The sequence below is a fragment of the Aptenodytes patagonicus genome, chromosome 7 (assembly GCF_965638725.1).
Source record: "Aptenodytes patagonicus chromosome 7, bAptPat1.pri.cur, whole genome shotgun sequence".
Classification (NCBI taxonomy): Eukaryota; Metazoa; Chordata; class Aves; order Sphenisciformes; family Spheniscidae; genus Aptenodytes; species Aptenodytes patagonicus.
The window spans coordinates 50719229-50739776 of record NC_134955.1 but is presented as its reverse complement, the minus strand read 5'-3'; positions in this window follow the sequence as shown (position 1 = coordinate 50739776).

The window sequence follows — 20548 nt, the reverse complement described above, 5'->3', positions numbered from 1 at the left end:
AGAAATAAATAAAATACCATCCCAGTTTGCCACATGAAAGTCCTTTCTGCTACAGTTTTTGGAAGGTGCATTGCAAGGTCAGTGCAATCAGTATTCTCTCAAATGTACCATCAATGTTTATTTTTAATTTGGGACTGGTGAATAAAGCTTTAATGGGATTTTAATGGCATGTTGGACACACTTCAGTGTCCAGAGATGTGGCATCAGATCCAGGAGTGTCATTATCTGGATTAATTATCAATAGCAGGCAGATATCATTAGGGAGATGTGAAAATGAGAGAGGTAGTAAATGAAATTTACTGGGCAGAGATGCTGAGAAATAAATAAATAAATTACAACATCTGAGAAGTCACCAATGGGTACTTCAAAACCATTTTCAGTTTGATATTTTGCACTACAGGTGCCACTTCTTCCGCTGCTCTAGAATCTGTTGTGACTGAAAGGTTTCCCTTGCCAGCTAGTATAAGCTAAACTCCTTCTTCATAGTTGTAGCTGTACAACCATACTTTATATACAAAATTTATGACCAAACTTGCTTTTTAATGTGGGTAATGGGTTAGTTTGAAACCTTAAGAAGACTCTGCATCAGCTTAACCAGCAAACATTTTATAACGTAATAAATGACCCTTGCCGATACATTTTTAACAAGTGACAGTTAATACTTTAGTGTCTTATGTTAGAACATGACTGATAGAACATACTGTAAATATGTTCTATCTTGAGTGATACAATGTATCATAAATGTGATCTGAAAAAGTCTAAAGGGTAGTTGCATTGAGGTAAATTATATGCACCTCAATGTTATGTCTGCACTTGAAAAAACATGCTTTAAGGTATTTTTTTTTTTCTAATCAACATAGTAAACATGACTCTAAAGTGAAAAAAAAAAATTGTTCAAGAGTTTTAGATAATCTTGCATTTATGAAAACACTATTTAAATAGTCAAAAATTAACAATATTTATCTTAATATAGGCAAAGACATTTTTAAGAGGGAAAAGAAGGTAGGTTATCATCCCCTGTAAGAGGGGGAGATCTATCTTGGGAAACAAAGGTAGATCAGAAAGGACTTAGGATTCATCTAGCTACTTGACACTGTGTGAGCTTTCAGTGCAGGGCTGTAATAAAAAGATAAATCAAACACTCCACCTGTCTGCAAACACATGGACACACATGCAAAACCAATAAGACAATATTAAGTGGAAATAAAAAATTGATACTGTATTTACCCTCTTAAATATACAATCCCTGCTCTCAAAGTCTGGTTTTTTTGTTCAGAACCTAAGAAACATAATATTTAATTGTATGCCCTGTCTCTGTTTATTCTGCTGTCTGTCTGGAAAAGTATTGAAGAACTACCTGTAACACAAAATGATACAAGTTTCATTGGTGGGTCTCTGTATAGTGAAATAAAAATAATTCTCTGAGAGAAAAAGATCTTCTCCTTCTGCAATGTGTATCCTAATTTAGAAGGGATATGATAAATTGTTCCCTAAATACACAGAAGTTCAATGCTGCAGATCACAGGAGGTATGTGAAGAAAAATAAATGTCTGCCCAACCAGCAATTTGCTCAGAGTTTGAGGAACCTTCCCAAGAACACATCAGAAAGCACTTTGCTGCCAGCTTTCCACAACTTTTCAGTTTTAGTTTTGTCTCTGGTAATACAAGGCTATTGAAGATACTTAAGGCTAAGACTAGGTAGCCATGTAGCAAGGATGATGCAGAGTTAATTAATTTGTTCTTGCCTCTATGCAGTAAAGGTGCATGTAGATGTGCTAGATAAGCCAGAAGTGTTTCTGAGTTAAAATGAAACAACAATTTATGGTTATACAGCACTTTTCACTTAAGAACCTTAAAATGACTATATTAATACCAGGCTAAATGCAAAGCAAGAACTTTTTTCCAGGTCCAGATTAGCTAATCACACCTTTATACAGCAATAGAGGATCTCGGATACTAAAACCAGCCAAAACAACCAAACCCTCAGAACTGAACACAAACAGCTGGTCTAATCCTTTTCTAGGAGCAGTTCCTATCTTTATAATAATCTGAAACAGCATAACAGATCTGCAAACTCTTACAAGGCTATGTGTTTGACACCTGCTCTACTTTTTTATTACCAAATCCTTTTAAGAATCTGGCCCATTTAGTGTTTAACAAAAGAAAAGAGAAAAGGACTATAAATAAACTCTGCGACTTATTTCCCCTTTGCTGAGAGATGAAGATGGTTGACCTCCCAAGGATTCTATATAAATGCTGATTTTATCTAGCAGCAGGCCCTTGACCTTGGTGAGGCTCACAATTACTCTGATCAAATGGATGAAAAAGGCTGACAGACAAAAAGGGATTTTGTCCACCAGAGATCAATAGGTCATCAAAAATGAGACATCAAAATGAACTATGCTAAGGAAGTTTTGAATTTAAATGAAAAGGAAATATAGAGCTAGGAATGAACAATTCAGATTAGTAAAGTGAGGAACTTTCCCCTTCTATTTGTCCATTTGTGTCTGAGAGCTTGGGATCCTACCTCTCCAGCTTACTGCAGTTTTAGTTATAAATAAAGCTATTTTATCAAGTAAAGATAATGTTAACAGCAATTGTACACTTCCATGAATGTTCTTTTTTAGAAACATAATCCAATTCTTTTTACTTACACTGTTTGTTTAATTTACTTTTTGGGAAATAAATTATTATTTATAGTTATAGTTGTTATATTTGTAGTCTTTTTCAGTATCTGGTTTCCAGTACGTTTTAGTATAATTATGCACTATTTGTGCTGTGGACACCTAAGAGAAATTTGTGAACTAAAAATCACCTTGAAAACTGAGAAAAACAATTCTAGAAATACTGTAATGAAGTCTAGTTTTCATTGAATCTTATTTTTATACAGTTTATATGTTGGAGTTATATTAGCCAGTGTCCTCTTAAATTATAGTATTGTCCTGTCACTTGCACCAGCCACTATGAAATGTTTTTTACTTAAAATCAGATGGATGATTATTAACAGAAGCAAAATCAAGATGCATTTTTGCTCATCAAGATCATCAAGTCTACAACATCCCTGAGCCTACCACAGAGTAGACTCTGGAGAATATTCCAGGAGGACAAGCAGGGTAACTTCATCTCTAAATTCACTCCTTACTGCCTATTGCATTTATCAAACCATATCAATGCTGAGAGTCTAAAGAAGGAGTCATTACACAATTTTACAAAAAAGCACAGTGACTGTGAGAGCATACATAGCCGGAAAGCAATCAGGTTGGTGAGCACATTGTGCTTATTGCTCCTCCTGCAGCCTCCCGTCAAATGCAATTAGAGACTTAGTCATAGTATACTCTTTTCTGACCAGGTCTTCCAGCTTCAGCAAATCCATTTAACAGTATAGAAAGCATTTTCAAAGGCTGTACACTGCAAATAGAAGAGACAGCAAGCTGCCCACCTCTGTACTTGGCTGTGGTGTTAGAATTAGAAGGGCTCTATTCTAGACAGACTAGAAAATACTCATCCCCTCATATCTTATTGATACTTCAGTGGCCATAAAAGTGTCTGCCTTATTTTGCTAAATATCTGTGCACATTTTCTATTGGCACAGCTGGCCTTGGGTATGTGTGTGAGAGAGAAGCTCGTAAAGCAGCTGACAGTTTTTGATGAGTGAGAGAGGAAAAATAATTCTAAGGACTTAAAGAAACAGATATAAACATGGTTGAATATATGCTGAACTCAAAACACATATAATACCATAAAGGGGAAGTGAAAAGTTCTTTAATTTCCCATTCTTCATAAGGATCTTAAAGCTCAATCCAGTAAGAACACATATGTTGAAAGATATTTTGAAATAGCAGGGCAAGGGTAAGAATAAAACTTTGTAACAAGTAGCTTCGTGGTTTGCAGCTAATTAGCAAGGGATGTGGAATCGCAATGGAGTAAGCATATACATGCACCCACTGGATACAGCTTCACTTGTGAACTCCTTGCTTGCTTTATCCAGATGCTTGTGGAGACACATTGACTGTCTACTGCTGTTACCCACCCATAAGAATTACAGAGCTGAAGCATGAGTCACTGATAGCAATTACAGCTTTTCTGACTTCATTGAATTTCTACCACTTAAGTGTCTTTTGTGTCACAAAGTCCATTGTGTCTGTGATTTGCGAGCTTCAGCCTTTGTGTAGCTTTTGGACTGAATAAGTGAGGCATGTGAGTTTTATTAATCAAATAAAGCCACGCTCCAATTGTATAAAGTCACACTCCAGCTAATAAGTTGTGCTCAAATCACAGGCTTTGAATTTGCAGTCTGGATTTCTTCCACTCCTCTTCTTTCCCAAAAATTTGTGAAATAAATGACAGAGGTCTTCAGCCTTGAGAAACACCCCATCAACCAAGATTCACTGAAGGTGGTACGAAATACATACAACCAACTAAAAAACTATGGTCCACGCTCACACCAGACATGTCCCAAATGTTTTACGCATGCTAAGCTTCAACATTTCTCTTTTTACCAAGTCATTTTCAAAGCACAATTTACATCAAAAACTGACATATTTAAATCATTCCTTCTTTGTTCCAGCAGCAAATTTCTCATGTACATTAAGCAGAGTTTCAAAAACAGCAGGTAATTTTCATTATCTGTGGACAGTCTGAATCTATGGCTAATTCATTACTAGCTCTCCTGTTCATTACTGATCCAGAAGGCTACCTGACACAGCTTCATCTAGCATTGTGATATGCTTTGAGAAAAGAACCATGCAGAAATCTCCCCAGCTTTCTCTCTATGTGGGATTTTGCTTTTTTGATTTATAGTAGTCTTGTCCAACATGTAATGGGTCTGATGCTCGCCTTCCTTAATAAAAGGCTGTTTGAAAGACTATAAAGTTAATTTATTGAAATGTAATTAGCACCACTATTAATTTTTGACATGCTTGGTGTCACCAGTTTTAATGCCACAAATTCCATTTACAATGAATGGAACAACATTGTCAGACATTAGTATTCATTTATCCAGTCTTCCCTCCCACAATAAATCATACTGTAGGGCCCTGAACGCTGAGAGGGAAAGAGCGCAAAGATTATTTAAAATATATATCTATATGTCCTTGATCTTATTCAGCTCATTTACTTTGGCAAAGCCTGCCAATTTCAAGGCCTGGAAGTTGAAGTCTGCTTAAACGGAGAATGAATGCAATGGGTACCACAGCGATTCAGGCATGCTTCTCCAATCAGTGTCTCAGAGCCTAACTGGAAGGATTGCTCTGTTAATGCAGGCATTCCCTATTGACCTTCCAGAGCATCTCTAACCGTTCCTATTAGTCTGTGGAAGTTTATCTCAGTGGAAATGGTGAAAATACTCTACGAGCTGAAACATTTAGACTAGCGGTTATATAGTGTGTTGGTGATAATTTAGCAATAAGATATCCTGTAACACTCCATAGATTATTTGTCTGCAAAGTCTCACTTACTTGACTTTTTTATTCTTTCATAGTATCCAAAAACCAACAGAAAAGCCTTTTTTATAATTTTCTGAATGGCTCAAGGAAGGAAGGAATATACTTTCAGGAATACATCTGTTTTACTTCAGAAATGGATTTATTTCTAGAGTAAAAAAAATTTTCTTCATTTTACAGGGTGGAACTGATGCACAGGGAGCCTAATATCCAGATCCACAGAAATGTCTAGATGCTTAATTGTTACTGTAGACTCATAGCTAATTTTTAAGTACAGCGTATTAAGCAGCGTAAGTATTGCATAAGTAAGCAGAGATTAAAATCTCACTCTGGGAGCCACAACAGCAAATGAAACGTGTGTAGGCAGCAGTCTAATGGGCATTGAGGAAACATCACCTAGCCCTCAGAACCTGAAATCTGACCCAGGAACCTCCAGCACTTCACTGTCATAAATCACAGGAAGAACTAGCGTGCATATTCTCTACCTGAGGAACAACTGAGGAGTCTGCAGATGTTGTATGACTATGCAGTTAGACAACCTCTGAGCAGGTGTTCTAAAGGTTCCACTTCTGTAATTAGGCCTCAAAGCTTACAAAAGTTTTTCCCTAGACCTAGGCTTAAGGAATGTCTCAAGATTACACAGGAAGGTTAGGTCACAGGCTTGCACCTTTCAAGCTGTGAAACATCCCACTACTAATTTAATAAGGAAAAAAGAGATACACAGGAGACAACTGTTCTGCAAATTGGATGTTTCAGATACTGCACCTGGGGGAACTGCTCTCCTCGGTAATGCAGATACTGCGTAGAAAGAAACAACAAAGCGAGAGACGGTGATTGTGAAAACTTCAGTAACAATCTGTAGTATGCTCTTCCCCCGTGCATTTCTGACTTCCGTTATTTTCTCTCACATGATCTGGTTGCCATCATTTGAAAGAACCATCTTAGTTCCTGCTTCTGACATCTGGAATTATGATCCTCTATTTCCCTGCCTCACTAACACTTAATCCATTTTCTGAATTTCTGCTATGAAATCTTTTCTCCATTGCATTTTTCCTCCCTCTGCTTCTCTTTTTTTTCTATCTTGTCGTCCTTATTTTATTTCATTCAGTACCTGCACAGCAACCACTAGCTGCAAAAGCATTATTACAGAGCATAAAGAAGGCAAGTGTTTTTTCAGGTTTTTTCCTGGCTTCCACATGAATGTGTACAAAGCTGCATTTATTCATTTACCTGTACTTGAAAACACATGCTGACAAATCAACATCTGTGAAAAAAAAAAAGCCTTGGGAGATTTCTGTACTCAGATCACAACTCTTACACATATGCTTTCTCCACTATTAAATATGTACGTAAGCATCCACATGTACATATGGACATTGAAAAGTCAAAGCTGTCACAATTAACTTGTTGTGTACTTTAAGCTGCCTGATATACATATCATTAAAGTATATGTTGAACACAGATGTCACAGCTGCTTCAAAAGAAAAAAAAAATCCAGGAACTTATAAGAAAAAAATAATGCTATAACTAAAATAATAAAAAGAATACCCTTCCAGATGACCACTATTCATAAAAAAATAGAAATTGGACTAACTATGTAGAATTCTTCATTTAGGTACAATTTCAGTGTTGCCTAAGTCCAAGCATATTTCACTGAACCTGGAAATCATTGCCTGAAAATTATTCTTTCTCTTTGCAGCTAGTGTGATATACAGTTGAAATGAGAGGTGAATGCTGGTTTTTCGGATATACACTGTTTAAAATCTGTTCTATCAATATATCTCAATATATACTTAAACCTAAGTTTGAGCTGCCTTGTTTATTCCAGTGGTACATTAAACTCATTCTTAGTGCTGGGTTGCATTTGGGATTTGCATAGCTATGCAAACACTCATAAAATCAGATTCATTTTTTTAAGAAAATGGAAACAATGCTAATATGAGTCATACTTTCAAACATTTTCCTTCAAAATGCTTGAAAATGTAACCCAGACATTAAATATCACTAAATATTGCCTCTTAAGACAAGGTCTGATCCTATGAGATTCTTTGGTTTGATAAATAGAGAACATTTGGGTTTATACAGACTGTACTACCTCATATCATGCTTGCTTATACTTTGAATGTTAAATTTTATTTTTTGCAACACTCTACATAAGTCATTATGGTCCTTTTATAAATGAGATTTTTATGTTTTAAAAAGATAATTTCATCAGGAGAAAAGCAAGTGAAAGAAGAGCAACAACAGCTATTGAGCTATAGGGAAACACAAGATTTTAGATGTGGATATTCAGAAAAATGTCAGTAGTCAGTGACAAGTATATATTAAAGATAAAAGTATCTATTTCAGGATACATAACAATACAATAGAAAATTTGGGGGACCAGAATAACTCATTTGCCTAGTTAATGAATGGCCCCAGACAACATTGTTTTTCATCAATACAACAAAACTGGTTAGCAGATACAGTATAACAGCTAATTTTTTGCACTGTCAGCCCTGCTCCTTCCTGGTTGTATGCTTGACAACTGAGAGACCTAGTAATAGACCAGTTGAATTGCTGACATGCAAGAAATTCCTTCCCTTTTAGCAAGTGAAGTCATTTTAGTCCACAAAACTACCAGCTTGAAGAATACTCATCTGACACAAGACTATATCCTGAAAATTTACATGTAAGTTTCAGGTCATTATACCTAGTCTGTGCATCTTATGACTCACCATGAAAATCTCAGAAGCAAAGGATGTTCACAATAGTACAAAAATTATTAGTATTGTCTTGGTTATGCAAATACACTTTAGGTTCTAATTTTAAGAGAAGAGCTCATTCTGAGCTATTCTTTGAGGCATCTCTCTTCTCTATGTACACAAGGAAATCGCAGCCCTAATTTTACTTATCATTTCTGTCATGGGCATATCCCACACAGCAGAAAGTATGCAGGGCATTCACTCTTCTCCAAACACTGAAGACAGACAACATAAAGCACTGAAGTTTTTACTGAGTTTATCTTCAGATCATATTCAATCACTTGCAGTTTTCATTATTATTTTTTAACTTTCAGGGTACACGATATAAGTATATTTTGAAGAGATGGATTAGCCAACACAGAAAAATACAAGACCTTGTTGTCTTTCTGGTTTCAATGACTCAAGTTCCAGTCACCTCCTTTAGTGGGTGGCAGTTCTGATAACAGGACATTGAAACACTTTTATCACAATGCTGGAGAAAATTCTGATTCATATACTATTGAATTGATGTATGAATATAGATAATTACATCATATTTAGATTATATTTATATTAGATCATATTTAAATGCTAAATGTCAATATATGCCAGCCATCAACATAGAACTACCACAAATTATTCCTTGCCTGTACAAAGCAAAAGAAGTGTAGTAATCTTGGAAGCTACACAATAGACCCTGTTTGCAAAATACTCAACCTTTAGTATCAAAATATAAAATGAAAAAGTATTATTGTAAATGAAAAATCAGGAACTTTACCTCATACAGCTTTACCTAATGCTTTCAGTTATCCTGCATATGTGATATGGTTCTATTGTCCAAGAGCAGTCCAATACAGGGAAAGGCAACTACTGGGGGTAAAACTCAGTTTGTGACCAAGTTCAGTTTGTCTGAGTTTGGATTTCTGGAGGTTTTGAATGGAGGTGCTCTACAATCATTTGACCCAAACAAAGATTCAAAAGTAAGCCCTGAAAAGTTGGGGAAAAATTCAGATAATCCAGCACCTTCCAGGTTGGTTTAGTTGGTTGGTATTTTGGGGGATTTTTTTTTTTTATTTTTTATTTTTCAAAAAAACACACAACCCAACAGTGTAATTAAATTATATATTCCAGTTGTTATAGAGCTAGGGAATGTGCCTCATGAGCTAAAGACCCATCATGCTAGGTATTGCACCTAGACAGTCCCTGCTCCCAAGTCTTTACCATTAACGTACAAAACAATCAACAACAGATGCAGGAAGGCAACAAAGTACAGAGATGATTCAAGGCTGATCAGCCTCGTCAGCAGATGTTTCAGTTTACCTATAGCCTAGCAACTATCAGATTTTTGGACACAACAGTGAGGAGACTTCTAGTGTTATCATACTGAGACATGGCTTTGGGACTGTTGTTTTTGTGTCGGCTAGCCCATTTGCTATGCCAAGCCTGTCAGAAAGTGACAAAATACCAACTTCCCTCAGATAATTCATATAGGTAATGTTTACCGGTGAAGTTGAGAGAGAGCAGATCATGTATAATGGTTTTCTGAACTGAAAAGGCCAACAGAAAGTTGTAAATTGAAAGGTCATTCCTGGTGGGACACAAGGATTGAGAGAAGGTCAGCCACCCCTAATTAAAATATCTTGTTGCCTCCAAATTATTTGGGATTTATGTGTTTCAATCAAATACTCAGAGCTTGTTTTGACTTTGTGCAAAAAAAAAAGACACCGTACATTTATGTGAGGAACAGTATGAATTTGAACTGTTACGTTAGCTTTGTTAAAAATGTATGAGACATGAACCTAGACATAGATACAGGCATAAAAACTGAGACTGAATGGAAATGCCATTCTAACCTGTAATAATAGTTTTGAACATTTAGCTAGTTTTTCTGAGGTTTGCGTCTTTCTCTGAATATCTGGCACTAGCTACTGTTGGAGGTAAGACATTGGTTTATATAGCCTTTTGTTTTGACATGGTTTAAATTGAAATATAACAAATCAAAGGATAGTCTTGAAAATCCTGGTCAGCTTGTACAAGATAATGCCTTAGCCTTGCACTAATATATGATCAGTGTCACTCCATGAAAGTCAATAGACCATGTTTTTTCCCTTCGTTACAGTAGTACAGCTCCATTAACTATAGAAATCATTAATCAAACAGCAACACTGAACTCTGTGATGTTGGGCAGGATATAAATTAGACAAGAATTTGGCCTCCTGGCCATTTTCTCCCCTGATTTGCTGCTGGCAGGAAAACCCTTGTTTTATTTTGCCTCAAAGTTTTAGTCAAGTATGTTGATATTAATTGCACTGCACAACAAAGCTATATTCTGATATATAACTATGAGCATGAAGACAAATTAACATAAAAATAAATATTTAGAAGCTTGGCCGTAACTGACTGATTGATCTCTTTGAACTTCCTCAACCCTTTTCCTCTCCCCTCTACCAGATTTTCATCTGTAAAATGGAAAAAAATAATGCAACCTTCTCAACTAAGAAGAATTAAACATAAATATTAATAATGTTAAAGCACTTCAAAGCCTCTGATGTAGGTGCAAGTTATATCTTCATTCCAACTAAATAGGGTATTTTTTTTTTAATTTGGGATCTCTCACAAAGTGAGGACAGAAGTAAGAAAATTACTTCCTCCTTTCCATTGTTAATAAACGATCTGGGAAAATTAAGGCCACAAATTTTAGAAACATTGAATAATTAAAAAGATTACAAACTGGAGCACATCTAACTATGTAAGGCAGCCAAAGATGTCCATTCACTATAAATAAGTAAGTTTAATTTGAAAAGAGCAGGAAAAATATTGGTGCTTAAACTCACGAAAGAAAGCTTGATTTATTTTCATCAATCGAGATGACAACATTTCCCAGCTCCTTGATTAAGTAATAAAGTAAGCCAACTATTTGAAATACCCACATATGTATAAAACTTTGTGGGTGCTAGACTGTCTAACCATTAAATAACACCAAAAGTCTGAAACAACAGGATAACACCTTAAATCTATTCCATCCTATTTTTCTCTACAGAGCTCCAGCCTATATATGAAGAAAAGTCTTTCCTTCTGTTCATACTTCTTTTCAAGTTTTGAGAGTAAATAAGTCAGTTGCTCTTAATTAGATCATGCCTGATTGTCCTGTTTCTGAGCCCTGTCTGAGAATCAACTCTTAAGACACCAGATTGTTTCTTAGCTGAGAGTGACTCAGCTAAGGTGGTACTGCTAAAATACTCCTGCATCACCACCTATGGTGCTGTCAGATTAAGGTTTACATAAAGCAATCTTTTAACCTGTCCTGGTTTCGGCAGGGATAGAGTTAATTTCTTTTCTAGTAGCTGGTAGAGTGCTGTGTTTTGGATTTGGGATGAGAACAAAGTTGATAACGCACCCATGTTTTAGTTGTTGCTAGGTAATGCTTACACTAGTCAAGGACTTTTCAGCTTCCCATGTTCTACCGACTGAGAAGGCTGGAGGTGCACAAGAAGCTGGGAGGGGGCACAGCCAAACTGGCCAAAGGGACATTCCATACCATGTGACGTCATGCTCAGTACATAAACTGGGGAAAGCTGGCCGGGGGGGCCGCTGCTCGGGGACTGGCTGGGCATCGGTCGGTGGGTGGTGAGCAATTGTACTGTGCATCACTTGCTTTGTGTATTATTATTATTATTACCATATTATTATTATCATTTTATTTCAATTATTAAACTGTTTTTATCTCAACCCACGAGTTTTTCTCACTTGTGCTCTTCCAATTCTCTCCCCCATCCCACCGGGTGGGGGGAGTGAGCGAGCGGCTGCGTGGTGCTTAGTTGCCGACTGAAATTAAACCACGACAGTCCTTTTTTCCTACAACAGTAGTTACTGTTAAATGGTGTGTAGGTGACAGCCCCCAAATTCAAGCCACGAATAACTGGTAAAAGACTGATTTTTTAATCCAGTCTTCACTTGGCAGAAAAGGTATTTACAGTATGGTCGTGAGACAGACATTTGTCCTTACGCAGTGAGAAATAACCACCAGTCAAGATGTCACTTTCTCTGTGTCATTTGTCTGCCAGTCAGTGGCAATCAAAGGAAGAGAGAAGTCATTTTACTGGTACCTCTAGTCAAGAGATAATACAAGCCAGTTTCATACAATGTTTGTAGTGTTATTCTGAATCCATGACACCTCCAGACTGGTACAATTTATAATGTTGACAGTACAGTACTTACTATTGCTAATAATTTGCCCATAATCATAAGTAGAGAAGCAATCAATACACACTTAAATTACACCAGTTATTCAGTCTTTTGAGGTGAACTCCAGATAAGTTAAATATAGCTAATCTTTAGATTTTTATTCATGCCATTTTCATTCCTTGTTCGGTGCTGATGCAATTTAAAGAGATTTAAAAATAATAATAAGGAGCAACCTTATGGTGCTCTCAGTGATTATGTAGAAGGACAGGAACACAGGCTCTTGGAAGTTACTTGCTACCTGTTTGTATCAATTACACCAATGAATTGATGTAGAGGTGCATTAGTTACTGTATATTGCTGAAGCACTAGTAATTATTCAAGCAGATTTACTGAAGTTTAAGGACAGGGTAATAATAGTGTCTGTATATTTTATATGCAGCCGTTGTTACACCTCATTAAATGGGCTGGTAAATGATCCATTGCTATTTAATTAATATGCAATGAGTGTGATATTAAATCTAACATGTAAATTAAAACTCAATTTGAGTCGCTTAATTTTAAAGTGTGATGGAAAACTTCCTTGGACCTGGATGGCTTGTGTCTGTTTCTTTTACTTGGCTCCCTTCTGCTGTTCAAATGATGTTGGGCAGATTCTAGAAAGACAAAAGGGGAAAGTTTTATGACAAGAAATTTCAGCACAGTAAATTAAAAACAGCCCCAGTCTTGGCATTAAGTGATGGGCAGAAATTTGGCCAAATCCCAAACATCCTAATATTTCAGAGTGTTCACACTCATGATTCAAGCTCATCTCTAGTTCAGAAAGCACTAACAAGAGAAATATATGATCGAATGTGACAGAACTTTGGAAATAAAATATCCAAATGCACGTGTCATGGTCATTATCTTTTGTTTTCCCAGGTGACTCAAAATTTGAGCAAAAAATATTTAAATTAGACCTTAGGTAAGATTAAAAAGGAAACCAGTCATAACATCTTCCAACAAAAAAACTGTTCAGTACTAAATATTGAATCTACTACTCTTCATGACAATATCTTTTTTAAAAAATAACAAAAGCAGAAGTAGTATTAGTGGATGCTATCACAATTACATTATTATAATCAGTGTAGGCAAAGAAAAGTGACACAAATCATAAGGTCCACTCATGGTTAAATATACTGAAAATTTGGGAATTAAATAAGAGAATGGATTAGATTTCTTTTTAACCTTAGTTGGATCTATGTAACTGTTGAATACACCCCAAAACAACTGTACACTAAATCTCCCAAATCACATTGATAGGAGATTGATTTGTGGAGAGATTGTGTGTAAGCTGAGAGCTCTTACAGCATTTTAACACAGATTTCATCACAAAATTAAGTCCTTTAGCCTGTTCTGTAGATAGCTTAGTCTGTTCTGTAGATAGTTCACCAGTTTATCTCAGATGTTTCTTCTGTGGAAAGCCAGATCTGCCATACACATTGCCATAAGAAACTAGCAATGCCAGAGATAATAGAAGATGAAGGTCCTAGTCTTGACCCTTTCTTGATAGTACTAACTAAACCCAAATTAATTTGTTAGAATTCAGCTGCTGATACTATGGGTCCTACTTCCTATCCCCAAGTAATAAGAATTTTTCAGTCAAAACAAAGCAACCTAACTTTACTCAGCTTTAATAAGTTCTACTATTTTAGCATAGAATATTTTGGCAATAACTATAGAATACATCAGAATATATCAGAATACAATGTCTTATTGAGTTTGATTTGGATGCAAATACCTATGCCCTATGTAAAGTGTATGAGTGAGGCAAGGCAAAAGCTGTAACATAGATTTGGTGTAGTTTTCTGATATAATCTGCAAAAGTCATAGCAGTGCTAATCAGAAGTCTTCTATCCTTGCACTCTGAATAATGATCATACTGTAGAATGACAGTCATAAAAAAGGGAATCTGAAGGCAAATTATTTTTTTTCTATAATAGATCACCAGATTTTCTAAAACTCATGTGTTAGCAAGCAAACTTGCCAGGCAAACCAGACATATCTGTTTTAGAAGGAAACAGCTGCCTTCCAGAGTTAAAATATAACCATTAAATTCTGTTCACCAGAGCTAAAGAATACAATTTTAAAACTCATTGACTCTGAACTCGTTTCTCAAGCAGAATAAAGTCCTCAAAAATATTTGTCTAAACTGTTAAATAGAAGCAGCATTTACTCTTACAATGCAATTTTTTCCTCTCATCTTCACTTTGGCATCTGACCTTAGTCAACTTCATTATCTAAATAATTTGCAATTGTACTACAGTTTGTTAGTATATCAGTTCCTAGATAGACTTATTTGTGAACTTTCTTTCAAATGAGAGAAGGAACTTTCTGAGAATCATTAAGCTCTTCTCAGGGCTCAGCTGCCACATGATAAAGAAAATGTTGAACTTATTAGTTGCTCTGATAGACAGACAACCTCTGAGCAACCCCCCCCCCCCCCAATTCTCTGTGGAGTGTGATAACTGATGATCTGTCTACTTCCCTGGATCTCAAGGTAAAAAAAAGACACTAACCTTTTTGGTGGAATAAAGATTTTAGAACAATTAATGATAATATTTTCTATACAAAATAAAGCTTTTTTCTAATATTTAAAAGACAGGAATTATTATCATCATTTTACAGAAGAGGAAGTTGAGCCACAGTGAGTTTTATGATGAAAGTCAAACAGCAAGTAAGACGTAAAATGGTTTCAAGCTCCATATATGTTAAGCTCCTGCTGTAAACATTGGACCATGTTGCTTAACCTGTTAGATACTTTTCAAGTTTCCTGTGAGCCTATACAAAACACTTAATATAAGCAACTTGGCACCAGAAGCAGTACCTGACATCAGAAGCAGTACCCATCCTACGTCAACACTGGTGGGTGCAGACAGTGCACCCAGGGTCCAGTATGGCCAGACATGAAGCAGACCCAGCTGGGAAGCCAGGCTAGTTGCAGCAAGGGATCAGACGCCTATAACTCTGCACCTCAGTGGTAAGACAAGCTCTGATTGACCCTAGTTGGAGATCCATCTGTCATTTCTGCATCAGTAATATTCAGCAAAATGTTGTTTCTCCAGTAATATTCTGGTTTACATTTGCTTCTGACAGTAACAGGATAACATGCTGTTTAATTTATTATTAACACCACTGATCTAAAATAGAGATTAAACTCTTCATCTAGTTCTATTGATGACATAATTTTACAAAATTTTTCTTTGTTCACCTCTCCTCCAGATCATTCACAGCGTTGTATTTCTGGCTCCACTGCCATTCAACCATTCCATGTCTTCCTTTGCCACATGCTATAATATCCTCCCATGTTTCATCATTCCTCTACACATCTGCTTAATATGAGGATGATGATGCAAAAGAACAGTGAAAACTATTCAAGAAGAAATAAAATAAATAAAACCCTAAATAAATCAATAAACCATTCCTTTCCTAGAAGTATTTTCTGGGGTCTCGTTCCTACACTGTCAAAAGACCCCAACCTTAGGAGATGGCAACTGTCTGTAACTTCTTTGGGGTTCATTAGGATTTTCTGTCAGAAGATAATGTTTAGCAATTTGTTGAATGAAGTCTTTACGCTTCCACTACCTCAAATCTGGTACGGTTCGAGAAAACTTGCTGTTACATGAAGAACCCATTCTAATTCATTCTCGCTGCTTAATCCAATTATCCTCCTGAATAATAGAAATTGGAGAGACTGAATAATAGAAATTGGGGAGATTCACAAACTACCCTTGTACACTTCACTAGAAAGAAAGGAAGAGGTAAAAAAAAAAGAAAGAAATTTAATTTGTTCAGTTCCTTGTACATGAAGAATAATTAACCCAACTGTAATAATTTTCCACCTTCTAGAATGCTGTAAGTTTACCCAATCAATATGCTACATGCTGGAATGGCCTAAAATATGCAATTTAATTCTTGATGCATCGTGGCATGTAAAAAGTAACAAGCAGCAGTGCAAGAACAAGGAGAGAGCAGTAGTATGTCCCAACAATTTTTTTCAGAGCTGTTACAGTTACTGAAGTTACAGTCACAGTCATCACTCAGCAGCTGACCTGTGGCTGCTGTCGGATCCAAAGGACCAGGAGTATCAAATATTCAGACATCTCAAGCTGTAAATAAAAAACAGAATATATAAACTCAGAGCTTTAAGTACTTGCCAGCTTGTCAAGTGCACCCCTTTAAATAACAGCAAAACCCAGAAAAACAGCGTATGGAAGACAGCAGTGTTGTATGAGCCAGATTCAGCCTACCTCTAAGCTGCTTTTATGTTCCCTTTCCATTTCCTGGTCCGTATTTCATCCCTGCACACACTAGAACTGCTTCTATCCTAACGCACCTGAGTACTAACAGTCTTCCACGGGCCATTAGGCTGGCTGATGCTTGTTGAAGCATGGCACGTTTCACCCCTACTCCTCACTTTCCTCACATGTTCCCAAGCATGTTCCCTACGCAGATGGGCAAAGGGAATCCCTATTTGCTGTTTTACATTGGTGCTTTTCAGGTGGGAGTGTCAAGGATTTGGAAAAAAGTCCTACAAGAAATATTTCCAAACCATATGCTTTACGTCTCTCCTTAGTTATCGCTATTTGCAATAGAATTGAAAACTCATTCAAGCCCATCTATTAATATTTTCATTTCATTGTAGCTAGATGTTTCTAAAGTAATGAACCAGCAGAGACTATTGGTTTTGAATGAATGATTAATTCTTCTCCTTCTGTCCTTAAGCATAAAGAAATATCTGCTCTCCCAGAAAAAATGTATTACTTCTACCCCCCTTCTCCCTGCAAAACTTTTCTTCCCTCTCCCTCCTCCTTCTTCCCTCTCTCTCCACACAGAGCTCCCAATACTCATGTCAGCTACCACTAAAATATTTTGCAATGCACAGAACAAAATCACAATTGTCTCCTGGCTTTCACCTTGAACTAAAAAGGAAAATGAAAAAATATAGTGCAGCAGAGTTGGAACAAGTGATTAAGATGCAGCTTGTAAAGTTGATGACAGATCATTTTTCAGAATGCAAATGAATTATTTAAATAGAAGTGTCTAATTGTTTCATTGCCCTTCACTATCAACGGTCATTAACTGCCTTGCAGAATTAGCACAAATTGGCCAAATCAAACTAAGAACATTTTTGTTATATTTAACACTCACCTTGCACAGAATAAATGATGCACCCAATGCAGGACAGTGGAAATTCAAATCTACACAATACTTCAAAGTAAACCACATAAGTATATCCCAGGAACTCCAGTTTGGTTTGCCGTTCTGTCTTTCATCACATTCACTTTACTATTTCTGTTCTCTTTTACAAAAATCTCTCAATGTTTGAGCTATTTTATTGGTTGGGTTTTTTTTTTTCTTCTCTTCCTCCCTGGAACTTTCAACTCAGGACTTCAAATCTTTGGCACTGTATAGTATGTAAGTTATCAGCAAAAACATATGGACATTTTCCTATGTTTGAACTCCCCTGTGTTGTCCCTAAACTAGAATTACTATAGCATTCCAAAAAAGGTAAGGGAGACTTAAGGACTTGAAATATCTGAAATTACGAAAAGCCTTGCAGAAGGCTATCCTAACAAATTCAAATTTTGGCTATTTTATATATGGACTAAATGCAATTTTGAGGGCAGTCAGCAGGCATAATAATATTTTACTTTTTTTTTTTTTTTTAGTGTATTAGTTATTACCAAGACCTTGGGCCATAGAAGTAACTCACATGTTTATGTAATTGGGAAAAAATAATAAAAGGTGAGCCACCTACTCTGACAGAGCAAAGAAATTTATACAAGCTCTTATTTCAGGAATCACATTTTCCATTAAACAAGCAATTTCAAGGCACTTATGAAAGTACAATTCCATAAATGAATGGAAACACACTAACAAAGAACTGTATAAATTAATACAGTGTCCTGAGCCATATAAGGAATTTAGAGGTTATAAAACTAGACCAAGTATGAAACATAATAGCGATATCCAAAGGTAGTTATACATGGACTGGGACATGTTTTGATTGCTGACATAGCCATAAAGTGAATGTTGCACATGTCTGTTGCTGATACCAAAAGTAATGTGTATGAGCAATAGAGTGGAAGAATACCACGTACAAGAAATAGATGTCTGATCAGGACTTATTTTGCTATTGTAATATAAACACACTTATAACCAATCTTTGTCCTGCCTCTCAGAGAGGCTTGAAAAAATGGTTAATATTTTTTTCATGCTGACAGTGAAACAAAACATTTAATTGTTAACCATTACATTCCAAATTATTTGTTCATACTATTGTATATGGAATTGTATATCTTAACTGATGTTTGCAAATACTCATGACCATTTTGGACATTCAAGTGTTTACTCAGCTGAGCTTCCATATTTTGTGTGTGCAGTTCAAGTATCAATGAAAAATAAGTTAACTTTAATGTTGAGTTGTTCTACCTTTGTCGAACAACAATATGGCTGGCATCTAGCAGGTTTGTCATACTGATGCCTTGTGAGAGTTTGGGGTTAGTTGCTCCTCTCTGTGCGCTAGTATCTCTGTCTGCAAAAGGGAGGGATGACTTTCATGTTTGGAAGGTAATTTAAAAGCTATGGATGAGGAACAGTGCAGAAGTTCAATAAGAATAAAAAATAACCTTCAGAATTTCCACTGACTCATGGTTTTACTTAATCTACAGAATCATAATATATACATACGAGATACATGAGGACAGTTTATTTACATTCTGCTTTTGCCAAGTCAATGTCAAAATCATCAAGACAATATCAAAGCTGTGTTACGTAGAGGATTCTCACATTAGATGCTATGGTAAAGAACAGTCAATTCTGGAAATAAGTGGGGGAATTCTTTACTGAAATATTTGCCTTTTCAGGGTTTTATCCAGCTTAACTTGAACAGTTCAATGTAACTGAAAATAATTGTTACTGCTGCAGAAAAATAGGAAATCATGGTCCATAGAAATGCTTTAAAACCATCTTACCATCAACTTAATAAGACTAACTGTATGATGGACCATGACTTGTTCTCTCAGTCTGATTAGATGATTGTTGCTGCTCATATTGTACCTGCTTACTGGAAAAAAGGATCCTTCTTCTGAGTTGTGGGGCAATAGAGAAGAATTTCACTGGGACTGTTTTAAATTCACCCTGTTTTAGGAAGGGATGTATCTTATTTTCACTTTTCTAAACATGACTTTTTCAGACAACTGTGTGAACAAGTGATATTTTTTGTTTGCTTGTATTTTTGTTATATCAGAAATTTCAGCTAGCTGGCTAAGGCCCAGAGAGATTTGCAGCCGTACCTACAGGGATGTGTTTATAAATGCCTGAACCTTTAAGGCCAGCAATATAGTGACATTAATAATTAAAGAACAGCAAAAGTTAAAATTAACATCATTAATTTTGTTCTAAGGTTTAACCTTATCTCTGTTGATCCCATTTTGTTTAGCCATTGTTTAAGAAGGGACTTCTCAATCAGTGTTCATTAGTTAATGAGGAGAAATCTCTTTCCTTCTCTCTTTTTTTTTTTTTTTTTTTTTTTTTAAATCCTGTATTAATGCACACATAAGCCTACAAAACACACAGCTTAAAACACTAGTTAGGTTACAACACTAGTCAGGAGTGTTTAAGTTCATAACTTTCACATTGTTTCAGCTGGTTTCCATGGACATTGTAAGGCTTTCTAGAGCACACAGACCAATGACACCCCAGTAATTCCAGCTTTGCTGTAGCTTCCATGATAAACCTTCTGTAACGATTCTGGTCTGTGTTTTCTGTTATGTGTAGGAGCTGGGCTGTCTCCTTAGCACTGCATGAAATACAAGGAAAAAAATTAAGAGCTTTGTGTAGTAGAGAAGAGCAAGATAAACAACTTCCAGGTGAAAGCAGAAAGAGGCAAACTGCCCAGATAAAAAAGTGAGTATCACAAATGGTTATTTCCAAATAAATAGATGAATTTTCAGCTACTTCCCATAAAATACTGTTAAGAATAATACTACAATAACAAACATTAGAAATGTGGTGGAAAAGAAGTCTCTGTTTAGCTCTCACCATAAGACTTGGATTCAGAGATCAGCCCCATGGCAGCAGCTTGTGACGTCTTTCCTATCACCACAGAGAAAACATGAATCTACTCCTAATATGAGTATTTGTGGCATCAAGAACTGC